The 12401-nt window shown below is 43.9% G+C and overlaps 1 non-coding gene across 1 annotated transcript; it reads left to right on the forward strand.

The window, feature by feature from the left end:
• The first annotated feature begins 6181 nt into the window (after nt 1-6181).
• Trnaf-gaa (transfer RNA phenylalanine (anticodon GAA)) lies at nt 6182-6254 on the forward strand. Its single transcript has one exon. It is a non-coding gene; the product is annotated as a tRNA-Phe (tRNA).
• Nucleotides 6255-12401: the final 6147 nt, after the last annotated feature.

The following is a 12401-nucleotide window of genomic DNA, read 5'->3' on the forward strand; positions in this document are numbered from 1 at the left end:
TCAATCCATCTCCATTAGTCTGTGCATCACCACGAGGTCATGGCCCACCAACAAAGTTTCAGCGTGTCTGTCTCCAGTGGCAGCTCCATGGCTTCTCCCTGCATTCAGTTTAAATGTCCCCGCCTACCCAGGATCTGCCCTGCTATAGGTCCAAAGCTATTTCTTTATTCATCAATGGTAATCACAGCATACAGAGGGAAATCCCACATCAGAAGAGTATTAATGAAACAAAAAAGAAGAATCCACGAAGAGATGGGGGCACACCCAGGGAAGTGCTGGGTGTTATATTGGCTTTAACTTTTTTTTTTTTTTTTTTTTTTTTTTTTTTTTTGGTTTTTCGAGACAGGGTTTCTCTGTGGTTTTGGAGCCTGTCCTGGAACTAGCTCTTGTAGACCAGGCTGGTCTCGAACTCACAGAGATCCGCCTGCCTCTGCCTCCCAAGTGCTGGGATTAAAGGAGTGCGCCACCACCGCCCGGCATGGCTTTAACTTTTTTGATTGTTAATGAGCAAATAACGACTGCTGAGAGACACGGATTATAAAAACTACTAAATTAAACCAACCTATATATATATATATATATATATATATATATATATATATATATATATATATATTTAAAATGTCTTAACTTCAAAATGTAAGTAAAAAATACATTGGGGAAAAAGTTATGCTTTTGTTTTCCACAGAAAATAAAAGACTATGTATTCATTCAAGATTGATAGTGACCAGATTTGATTCAGGGAGAACCCCTAAAAATCCTAGCTATAGACATAAAGAAATGAAACTAGAAAAACTATAAGAAAGGTGACATATATTTCACCTACCCAAACAAACAAAAAATCATCTTTGGCTGGCTTGTGTGCAGCGCACAGCCCATAGCTGTGTTAATGCAGATATGTATGTTACCTTTAAAAGTTCATGTGTTTTCAGATCAAAGGAACCAGATATCAATGAAAATGGGGTGGTCCAGGTGATCCAGCCTCTCAGAGTGCCTCTGTTGCCGTTTCCTCAGAGCTCTGCATCCAGAACAGCTTCAGTTCTGCTGGCTGAGATGGTCCAGCCTCACAGACCATTCTAGGCAGGACTTGACCATTATCCTAATTTTCTTAGAGTTCCCCAAAGATGCCAGTACCCCCAGACAACAGGAAGCAATCTAGGGAACACAACACCCACATTCTCAAGAGACAGGAGAATTTTTTAATTATTTAATAGATTATGGGATGTTTTCCATTGTTTGGGGGCTGTTGGTTACAAATTGTTATTGGTCATGGTCAGAAGAAAACTGAGCAAAGGAGATTAAATTCAGGGATCTCTTTCTGAAGAGGAAAATTGGGGGTACAGCATAAAATGGAATAAAAGGGTGGATTGTTGAGTCTACTTTTTAACAACCACTAGTCTCAAATATTTTACATTAGTATAGATTTTGGTAGATTGATACAAATTTAAAGCAGTTGCTCTGTATATGTGTTTCTACTCCTGTTTAAGATATTTTTGTATATCGACACAAATTTAAAGTTATTTTTGTTATATTGTATAAATGTTTCTATTCTTGTTTAAGGTATTTTTCTATATTTATACAAATTTAAGGTTATTTTTGTTAGAACATACTGTACATATGTTTCTACTTTTGTTTAAGCTATTGTACCTATATAACTTATTTAATAATGTAATGTAGGCCGAGCAGAGGTGGCACACACCTCTAATCCCAGCACTCAGGAGGCAGACCTCTGAGTTCAGGCCAGTCTGTTCTATATAAAGAGGTCCTGTGCCAGCCAACATGGGCTACACAGAGAGATTTTATCTCAGAGAGAGAGAGAGTCAAAAAATGACATTTTCACTGTCAGTCACATGGCTAAGGGTAGATAAAAAATATGGGTTAATTTAAAATGTAAGAGTTAGCTAGTTACAAGCCTGAGCTATAGACTAAGCATTTACAATTAATATTAAGTTTCTGAGTGGTTATTTGGGAGCGATTTCTGGCACAGTAAAACTCTGCCTGTATTTTAACACAGGGACCCTTAGGCAGCACTCCAGACTCAAGCTATGCCACTGGGCGGCCCTGTACATGTCATTTTACCATGTCAGGAGGCCCATCAAGTCATATCATCAGACTTCCAGTCAGATCAAAGTATGATTCCTAGTAGGCTATTTTCTAAGCCCGTATTTTTAAATCTTTTTAAAATTTTTGTATACTAAGTATGCATAATGATGGGTTTCATTATGGCGTTATAGTATTTCAATTATAGTCACAAATGTACTCACCTTGTTACCCTTTCTTGTTCTCCTCTAACTTCTGCTAATACCTCTCCCCTTCCAAACTTCTTCCCCCTACTTCCAGAGAGAGAGAGAGAGAGAGAGAGAGAGAGAGAGAGAGAGAGAGAGAGAGGCCGAGATCCAGAAAGACCTTTCGAGCTTCGTTATAGCAGTGTGGGTGAGCCAAGACTTGTTTACAGGCTCTGTATCACAAAAGAAATGTCTCTCCTGCTTGTTCATTTCCGGGCCACCCAGACCCGAAAGAACCACACAGGAACTGTATTAATTAAATCTCTGTTTGGCCAATAGCTTAAGCGTCTTTCTAGCTAGCTCTTATATCTTAAAATTAATTCATTTCTGTTCATCTGTGCATCACCACGAGGCTTGTGGTTAACCAGTAAAGTTCCCTGGTGTCTATCTCTTTCGACAGTGGCTACATGGCATCTCTCTGACTCCACCTACTCTCTCTATTTATATCTCTTTCAGTCTGGCTATATTTTATTAAGCCATTGGCCCAAAGCAGTTCCTTTATTAATCAATGGCAATAAAACCTATTCATAGCACACAGAGGGGAATCCCACATCATCCTTGTCTCATTGGTCATTAGTCCCACCTGAAGATTTAGGGAACAGTGGGGGCCATGACAGAACGAGATATTTTTACAAAAAAAAAATTATGTATGTGGATGTTTTTTTGTGTGTGTGTGTCTCTGTGTGTGTGTCCATCCCACTAAACCCTATTGAGTTTAATTGGGTTGCTTGCATGAGCATAGATACAGGATCATTTACTGAAGCTTGGGCAATTGCATTTCCCCGGTGGCTACATTCCTGGGCTGTGTATCTTAAGGTAAAGAACACTGTAGTCCTTTTGAGGCAAACAAGCAAGTATCAATCATTCTCAAAGCAAGATGCTGCTTTTCTGGTCACTTCCATAGATAGTCCTTGCAATAAGGGCAAATAAGGGCAAATGTGCGTTCTGATTCAGTCTGATTCACAGAAGAAAGCCACAAGCAGTTAGGATAAGATGTACTTTAGAGTGCCCAAGCTTAGAACGGTCAAGTTCTGGAACCTAAGTTTTCTGGCCTTTAGGGCATTCTGTAAAACCTGCAAAGGGGAGTTTTGTCTTGTGGGCTGGGTGGGGGGGATTGGATTAGAACACACAAGCAGCTTGGTAGGTTGTTCTTGAGTATAACTTGCTTCACTGTTTCCAGCCTGGTAAGTATACCCAGAGGGTTTATATTGATGTGAGTAATTGAACAAAAACAAAAGACAATAAGGTCTTCATCGACCCGTGGTTTAATGGCTTTAAATAAATTAACTTCTTTTGGATCAATTCAACACACTGTTGATATTTGCAATCTATTAACTTTCTAACATTCCTCCCCTCAGCTATAGCTTTAACATATAACTTTGGAGAAATCATTTTGCATTCACCAAGTGAAGGTATTACTCTCGACACATAGAAGACTTCAAAACCCATAGACAGACAAGAAAATATCTAAAAACAAGCTTGTGGCCTAGTCCTGAATTCTGGCTTTCAAATTATACTCTTTCAACAACTTTTAATTAAAATAAGGTTGTTAAAAGAAAGTGAAAGTGGCTGGATGTGGTGGCGTGTGTGTGTGTGTGTGTGTGTGTGTGTGTCCTCAACATGTGAGAAGTTGTGGCTTGGGGGTGGTGTAATGACAACCTGAGCTGCCTCCAAGTTCAAGGCCAGCTTGAGCTAACTTCTCAAGGTCTGCTAAGAAAGACATTCATTAACAGAAACCCAGTGAACTTAGATTCCCAGTCCCAACCTGGGATAAAATTAATTTCTCTTTTGTAAGCCACACAATCTCTGTTTTGTTGTGGCTGTTCAAGCAGACAGACACAACTAATACAGCAAAGTTCATATGTACCGTGTTTCTTCTGGGCCTTAGCTTTTGGACATAAAAAATTGATGTGGGATTCCCTTCTGTATGCTGTCAATACCACTGGTTAATAAAGAAGCTGCTTTGGGCCTATTGCAGCATAGGGTAGGACAAGGCGTGAGTTCCAAGCAGATAGAGAAGGAGAGAGTAGGCAAAGTCAAAGAGATGCTATGTCGCCACCACGGGAGACAGATGCCAGAAGGGACCTTACCAGTAGGCCACAATCAACATGGAGATACATGAATTAATAGAAATGGGTTGATTTAAGATGTAAGATCTCAACTTCTTTATCACCTGACCCTCCACGTTTGCTATGGTGGCTCTTCTGGTCTTTCTGATGAACCAATGTTTTCTCTCAAACTCAGCAACAATTCATCCCTGTGAAAATCTCCCTGTTTTCACAGCTTCTTTCTCCAGGGCTTGATATGAGGAAGATAGCAGAGCTCAGTCCTTGACACAAGATTCAGAATCCGGAATGTGACTTTTTAAAATATTTTTTTTAATTTATTTTAATTAATTTATTTCTTTGTAAAAACTATCTTTTCTCATTTTACATGCCAAATCCAGTTCCCACTCCCTCCCCCTCCTCCAGCCCCCCCCCACTGTTCCCCCACCTCCCCACTGTCCCCCCACCCCCCCACTGCTCAGAGATGCTAAGGTTTCTTATGCGGAGTCAACAAAGTCTAGCACTTTGCTTTGAGGCCGACCATATCTAGGCGGAACAAGGAATTCCTCCAGAGACTTTTTACGAGGGGAGGCTGGCCACCCAGAGTGCCCGGGAGAAACTCTAAGGGTCCTGAGTGACGTACTTCCTCCAAGTAACGCTGCACCTTCTAACCCTCCCTAAACGGTAACTGGGAACTAAGTGTTCAAATGTTCTAGACTATAGGGGACATTTCTCATTCAAACTACCACCGCATCTCCCCAAGTCTTGGGGACCACCATGGAGTAAGGGGTGGAAAGCCATAGACTGAGTTGCTACACAATTTAGTCGGGGCACACAGGAGTCACTGGAAACAACAGAGGCAGCTTGCGAAGAGTCTGCTGGAGTGTTTTAAGGAGAACAGGGAAGGTAGCTGGACCTGTCTTTTCTCCCCCCTCCGCCCCTTACATTCTAAGCAGCCCGATCTCATCTCCAGATCCTTTCTTTTCCGTTTCTCCCCTCCTTATCCACCGACCTCTTAATTCTGGAACTTTCTAGATTTGGTTGCTCTCTGTTTATTGTTTTTACAGTCAGGGGGCTCAGAGACTCGTTTGTAGAATGCAGACTTCGGGGACGCAATGAAGGCTACAAACACTTCCTTACTTATCTTTTTTTCTTTCACATTTTAATCCATCCGTCAATCCAAACTGATTGCGCTGCTCCTGGGTAAATGAAAAGGCCTCGTAAGTGGGCGGTCAGCGAAAGTCAATTGCCTTGAGATCAGTACTATGTAATTGGAGAGAAAAAGAAAGCAGACGGAATTTCAGTAAGATTCCTGGCACGGCCGAACGCACGTAGTGGGAGCTTCCGAAGCCTGCGTGACTCTCGCAGGAACATCGACCCATCTTTCACGAACTGCCCAGGCGTTTGCTAAGCAGATTCCACAAGAGTTTGGAACCGAGGTGTAGCAGGACGCGGGTCGCAGGGACTCTGCAAGCGCCGTACCTGGGGCTGGCCAAAGTCTGACCTCCGGGGACCCCACTCTGAGAGCCCGCAGATCTGAAACACTGCCGCACGGTGCAAACGTGAAACGCGTTTGCTCAGGGCACCCCCCCTCACACACACACACCCAATCCTGGATGGCGGGAATCCGCATCCCCGCTTGTCCCTGTGCTCGGGCTGAGCACCGAGCTGGTGTCTGGGAGGGTTCTGCTTCTCTTCTTGGCTGGGAAAAGCGAGACCGGAGAATCGTTACTGGGACAGACCAAAGAAAAAAAAAATGCGGAATTGGAGTTAATTATTGACGGAACACGGGCGGGTCGACTAGACGTGAAGTACTCAGAGATAGCATACCCGAGGAGGAGCAGACGTGGCGCCGAAATAGCTCAGTTGGGAGAGCGTTAGACTGAAGATCTAAAGGTCCCTGGTTCGATCCCGGGTTTCGGCAGGCGGTATTTAATTTTAGCCTGACGAGGGTCACATATTCCTAATATCCCTCCACCCAAGGACTTTTCACAAACCCGTCTCAAACTCGCAGATGTGTGGTCGACCACCCGCGGGGTAGAATCCCAGCAGGCCACTTTTATCGGAGGCGCTGTTGCGCATGCGCGACGCGCCCGTGTTGAGGTGGGGGCGCCTCTGCTGCTCTGAACTGAGAAGGTGGTCCAGGGCCGCGTAAATCTCATGCCTGCCCAGGGCCTGCGAAAGACGTGTCCAAACATTCATTTGAGGTCAGAACTATGATTTAAAAAAAAAAAAAGCTATCATAGTCTTTAACACACAGTAAAACGAGATGAGCATTGAATATTTAATTGGGGCCATTCGTGAATGAGTATGTACATGTTTCATGCCCTTTTTATTAGCCTAGGATCATACTTTCACCTTTTCTATGGATCATGCTACAATATTATCATATCTCAACTTGTTTGATGTTTAAAACTTGACCAGAAATACAACTGCTTGGATTTGTCTCGTCGATATGCATCTCCCACCGTCACCCTTCATACATGTTGAGATAGTGGATTGCCCTGCTGATGAGTGCCTCGCTAGGGGGTCTCTAAGGAGTGATGCAGACAACTGGGGGTCGCCATGTGGAACAAGGGGTGACATCAGACTGCCAAATGAGAGGTAGGGTCCTGGCAAATTGTACCATGCATTCCAGTGTTATCGTGACTAGCCTAAAGCATGGTTGGTAGGCCCAGATATATTATCCACAGCACAGTGAGCAAAACCATCCCTGACAGACAACAGGTTCAAAGCACCGAGAATAACGGAAGTCACCAGTTATAGGGTCCTCTCTGGTTTCCAGGCATGCAGCTAGACATTGCTTTTACATAATGCCCTTTGGCGTGTCAGCAGTCCTTCAGAGTTGAAAATAAGGTGACTATAAATGAATAAACGATGTTATTACATGTTACATTGCAATTAACGTTATTATTATTATTAACATCGTTATTGCATGTTACAGATGCCAGTCTTGCTCTTGAGACAAGCCAGCGTGAGGCACCAGCCTGAGGCAACACATAAAGCAGTGCTTCCACTACACCCACCACGGATCTATGTAGAGAATATTATTAATTTAAATTCCTTCTTGAGAATTTCATACATAAATGCCGTATTTACATAGTTTTCACTTTCCCTCTCTCCCCTCCATAGAGAATTTTTAAAAATATTGTTTTATTATTGAGGCATTTGGTATAGGCATACAATACATTTATCCCCTGTGGTGGTTTCAATGAGAATGAAGACCATAGGCTCATATATTTGAATGCTTAGTCATCAGGGAGTGGATTGAGAAGGATTAGATTGGCTAGCAGGTATGGTCTAGTTGAAGTAAGTGCGGCCATGTTGGAGGAAGTGTGCAACTGGGGTGGGTTATTTCTCTCTCTTTCTCTCTCTCTCTCTTTCTCTCTCTCTCTCTGTCTCTCTCTGTCTCTCTCTCCTTCTCTCTCCTGCTGTGGGTTATCTCTGTCTCTCTCTCTCTCTCTCTCTCTATCTCTCTCTCTCTCTCTCTCTCTCTCTCTCTGTCTGTGGATCCAGGCGTAGCTCTCTCCTGTTTCAGGGCCATGCTTGCTGCCTTGCTTCCTGCCATGTGCCATGAGGATAATGAACTGACTCTCGGAAACTGTGAGCAATACAACATTGTTGTTTTATTTAGTCCAACCTGTGCTGTCGATATATGTGTGATGAGGCCATCCCCTGGAGCTGGGTTCACCTACCAGAGACCACACTCATAGAGACAATAGCCTCTCCTGTCCCTAGCATCCAGAGACTGCTGATAGCTCCTCAGCTAGGGATGGCAGCTCATAAACCCATCCCCTCCTCCATTCAGGTATGTTGGATGACTTGATCATGAGCCGGGCAGCTACAGGTGCTGGGGCATTGTGAGTTCATTGGTCCAATCACCTTCAGAACAGCTCCCCAACTTCTGGTTCTTGCAATCTTCCCACACCTTCTTCCACAATGTTTCCGGAGTCTTGTGAGAATGGGGTGTTTTGCTTGGCTGTGATGAATCCTATGAGCTATAAGAAAGACCACTCTGGGAAGACATACGTGGGTACAATAGTGCTGGGGTAACCAACTGTTTTCTGATTGAATCTATGACTGCATCAGAGGGGGAACCACATGCCTAGTGATAGAGAATTGTGATGGAACGCCCATGGAGGGGAGCCTCGCAGGCCTCTGGAGAGAACCTACTGCTATTACTTTGCTAAATGAATATAGTGTCCAACTACCTTCTAAATCACATCTCTGTAACTGTAGATTGGTGTAGCTCTCAGTCCCCAGCAGGGAAGCTTCTTTGCTTCTTTGGGTACCGGATGGAGGTTAATGTAGAAACACATGTATGGTCAGAGCACAGAGAATAAAGTATCTGTGGCATGTTCACCCAAAAATGGGCATCCTTATGACATAGAAGATTTTATTCAAGTTTGACCAACTCAGCTCTCTTAGCTAGGGTTCTATCTCTGTGAAGAGACACCATGACTATAAGCATCCCTTATAAAAGGAAACATTTAATTGGGGCTGGCTTACAGTTTCAGAGGTTCAGTCCATTGTCATCATGACGGGAAACATGGCAATACACAGGCAGACAGACATCATGCTGGAGAAGGAGCTGAGAGTTCTACATCCAGATCCACAGGCAATGGGAAGTGAACGCTCGGCCATACTGGGTGTAGTCTGAGCATATGAGACCTCAAAGCCTGCTCCCACAGTGACACATTTCTTCCAACAAAGTCACACCTAACTCGGCAAGGCCATACCTCCTAATAGTGCCACTCCTTCTGGGCGAGGCATTCAAACACGTGAGACTGTAGGGGTCATAGTTATTCAAATCACCACACCAGCCTAAAGAGGTTATTCAGGTCAAAGAAGAGGAGATTCATTTTAAAGTGTCACAGTGAATGGGTACAAAGTAGATGACCTATTTTTGATAGAAAATGTGTCTAAAATTGGATAGAAAATTATGATTGAGTAGATTTGATTATATTGAACAGGATTGCTATCTCTTAGCACTTTTTAAACATTTAAGTGTGATCTCTTTGTGGTTTCTCGTGCTGATGGTTCTGGAAGGGCAGGGCTGGGGTAGCAGGATGTGTGAGACTGAGAGGGTGGAGATAATGTTGGCTTGCTGGAATGACACTTGTCATGCACTGGGTCTTAATGCTAAGTGCCACCATGTACTGCTGTACTGATCTGATAAAACACTGACCAAATATAATGTGGAGAGGAATGTGCTTATTTGACTCACAAGTTACAGTCCATCACCAAGGGAAACCAATGCATGAAGTTAAGGCAAGAATCTAGAGGTAGGAATTGAAGCAAAGACCATGAAGAAACACTGGCTACCTGTTTGTTGACCTGCCAAGGAATGGCACTGCCCACAGTGGGTTGGGCCTTCCCACATTAATCAGCAATGAAGACAAAGCCCCTGTGGACATATCTGTAGACCAGGGTGATAAAGACAATCCCTCAGCAGAGATTCCCTCTTCCCCGGCGACTCTAGTTTGTGTCAAGATAATAAAAATTAACCAATAGCCACCCAGCATTGCAGCTAGAGGTGACCAGAGGTGACTAGGCCTGCACTGGTGCTCCTGTAAGATTCCATGGCTTAGGGACATTGCAGAAAACTTTGTGTCCTCTCAGGTGTTTGCACAATGAAGAAATCATCCTCCATTTCTCAGAATCTGTCTCTGACATTAAGTCACACATAACAGAACATCTAGAAGCAAAGCCAACATCTTTTACTGCCAGCTGCCATTAAGATGAGTTAGTGTGCAGTGTGGGCATCACAATTATACTCCAGTAGTGCACAAAAACCAAACACATGTACACACACACACACACACACACACCATGACCCACCTTTTTGGGGGTGACTACTGCCGGGCTCCTTGCTGCAGTGCGTTCAAACGTTCCAGGGGAGGGAGGGAGGGACATAGATTAGAGGATTAGAAAAGTTAGGTGGAAGGAACAGAGATGAGAAAGAATCACGAAACATAGACATAGTACCGAGAGGGCAACTCAGTCTCTCCTGCATCTGAGTTCTGAGTACTTTGTTTGCCTTTTTAAATTTTCCTTACACTTTCATACCCCTGTACCAAAGGTGGGGAAGAAGGCAAAAGACTGTTTTAACATGATACAAAGGACAACTAGAACACTTACTTGCTTCAATACTTTGAGACATCAAGCCATTAATTCTTGAGAAAAGCATTCTGTTGTTTAGGCAGTGAACCCACCCTAGGCCAAGTATCCTGAAGGCAGCCTCTCCCTAGGTCAAACCTGCTCATTCAAAAGAAGGAGCAGAAGTATGCTAGAATTCTCTGACCTTTGGTCAGGGTGGAGTGGATCTACCTGTCTGGGCCATCTTAGTGTTTAAAACACCAAGTACCCACACCCTAGGTCAGGGTGTGGAGCCACAGTTGTCAACAACTTTGAGCCAGCCTGACTAAAGGGTACCAAGGCAGGAGAAATTAGGCTGCTTCCACATAGCCAGGAGCAGGGACACTGCTCAAGGGATAAAGCTAACAGTGTACCTGTGTGGCCTCCCTCTCATCCTGCACAGTTAGAATCAGTGACCACAGCCAGCTCCCCGACACTGCTTCTGGGCTTTGGATGTATAACCTTACTGGAAGGTGCTACAGACCGCCCCGATTCCCCATGCCACGTTAACCACAGTGTCTCTTGAGAATTCTTTGCTGTGGTTGTCACTTATATCACTTTCTTTCTTGTTGATGAACGCATGACCCATAAAAGCCACTTAAGGGAGGGCGTATTTACGTGACTCACGGTTTGAGGGTACAGTCCATCACGGAGGGCAGGTGTTTGCAGTAGGTGCTTGAGGAAGCTGACCATATAACGTCTATAGGCAGGAAGCAGGGTGACAGGTACTGGCTGTCATCTTTGTATTTAGTCCAGGGTCCCAGCCAATAGAGTGGTACCACCCACCCTTGCTGGGGACCTTCTCAGCCTCAACTAGGGCCATTTAATAAGTCACGCCCAGAAACTAACCTAATCTAGAAATTCCCTGAGGTGTGTACAGACCTGCATCCCTAGGTGACTGTAAGTCCTGAAAAGTGGGCATTTAATACAATCCATTACACTGACTGTGCCCTGGCTGGCTTCTGGTTTGCAATTGAAACTCTTTCTTGGAAGGAACAATCTAGAAGTAAATAACACTATTTGTGTGTTTTATTGGGGGAGATAATTATTATCTCATTTTATTGAATTTAAATCCTCAGATCAATTCCAGAACTCTTTTTACCTTTCCTCTTCCTCTCTTAAGGTATTACCCAGGTTTTGTCTACAGATCTGCAGACTCTGGGGTTAGGTAGGAAGACTAGTAAGGTATTAGTTATTTTTTCCTCATCATTGTGGCAAAATTCCTGGATAAAGCAACCTAAGGAAGGAAGCATTTGCTTTGGCTCCTGGTTTGCCATGGGGGAAGGCACGGAGGCAGGAGCACGAAAGATCAGCCCCTTTAAGCACTCCAGTGGGTCATAGAAGAAATAGATATTGGGGTGGGCCTATTCACAGTCCGTAGTCATGCATAGCATGTCCTAGTCAGGAAGGACAGATGAATGACTCCAGCCTGCGGAGTGCTGCCACCTGCTGCCATGGTGGGTCTTTTCACCTGGTTAAACCTCCCTGGAAACACTGTCCCAGATACTCCAGAGCTGTGTTTCCCAGATGATTCTAAATATAGTCAGGATGACAGTAAAGATTAGGCATAGCAATTCTTGAGAAATTACTTTGATGTGGGCCTGGGAGATAATATAAAATGATAAGAGGGTGATGCACTCAATATGCCTTCTGCAGCTGTGATAATGTACAAGGTTTCTTTTTAAGAAATAATGCAGAGTAGATAAACCTATAGAGATGGAAGTAGTGACAGATGCTATTGGACCTTTTTCTTTTGGCAATATGGAACAGATTGTGTTGACGGTTGCAATGCTTTGAATATACTAAAACAATTGACTTGCAGTTTGAATGGCTGGTGTGTGTGTCTATGTGTGCGCACGCGCGAGCGTGTGCAAGCATCATATCTCAAAAGAGCCATTGCAGCTCTTTAGCCTGCCCTTCCATACCAGCAATT

The sequence above is a fragment of the Chionomys nivalis genome, chromosome 12, assembly GCF_950005125.1.
Source record: "Chionomys nivalis chromosome 12, mChiNiv1.1, whole genome shotgun sequence".
Lineage (NCBI taxonomy): Eukaryota > Metazoa > Chordata > Mammalia > Rodentia > Cricetidae > Chionomys > Chionomys nivalis.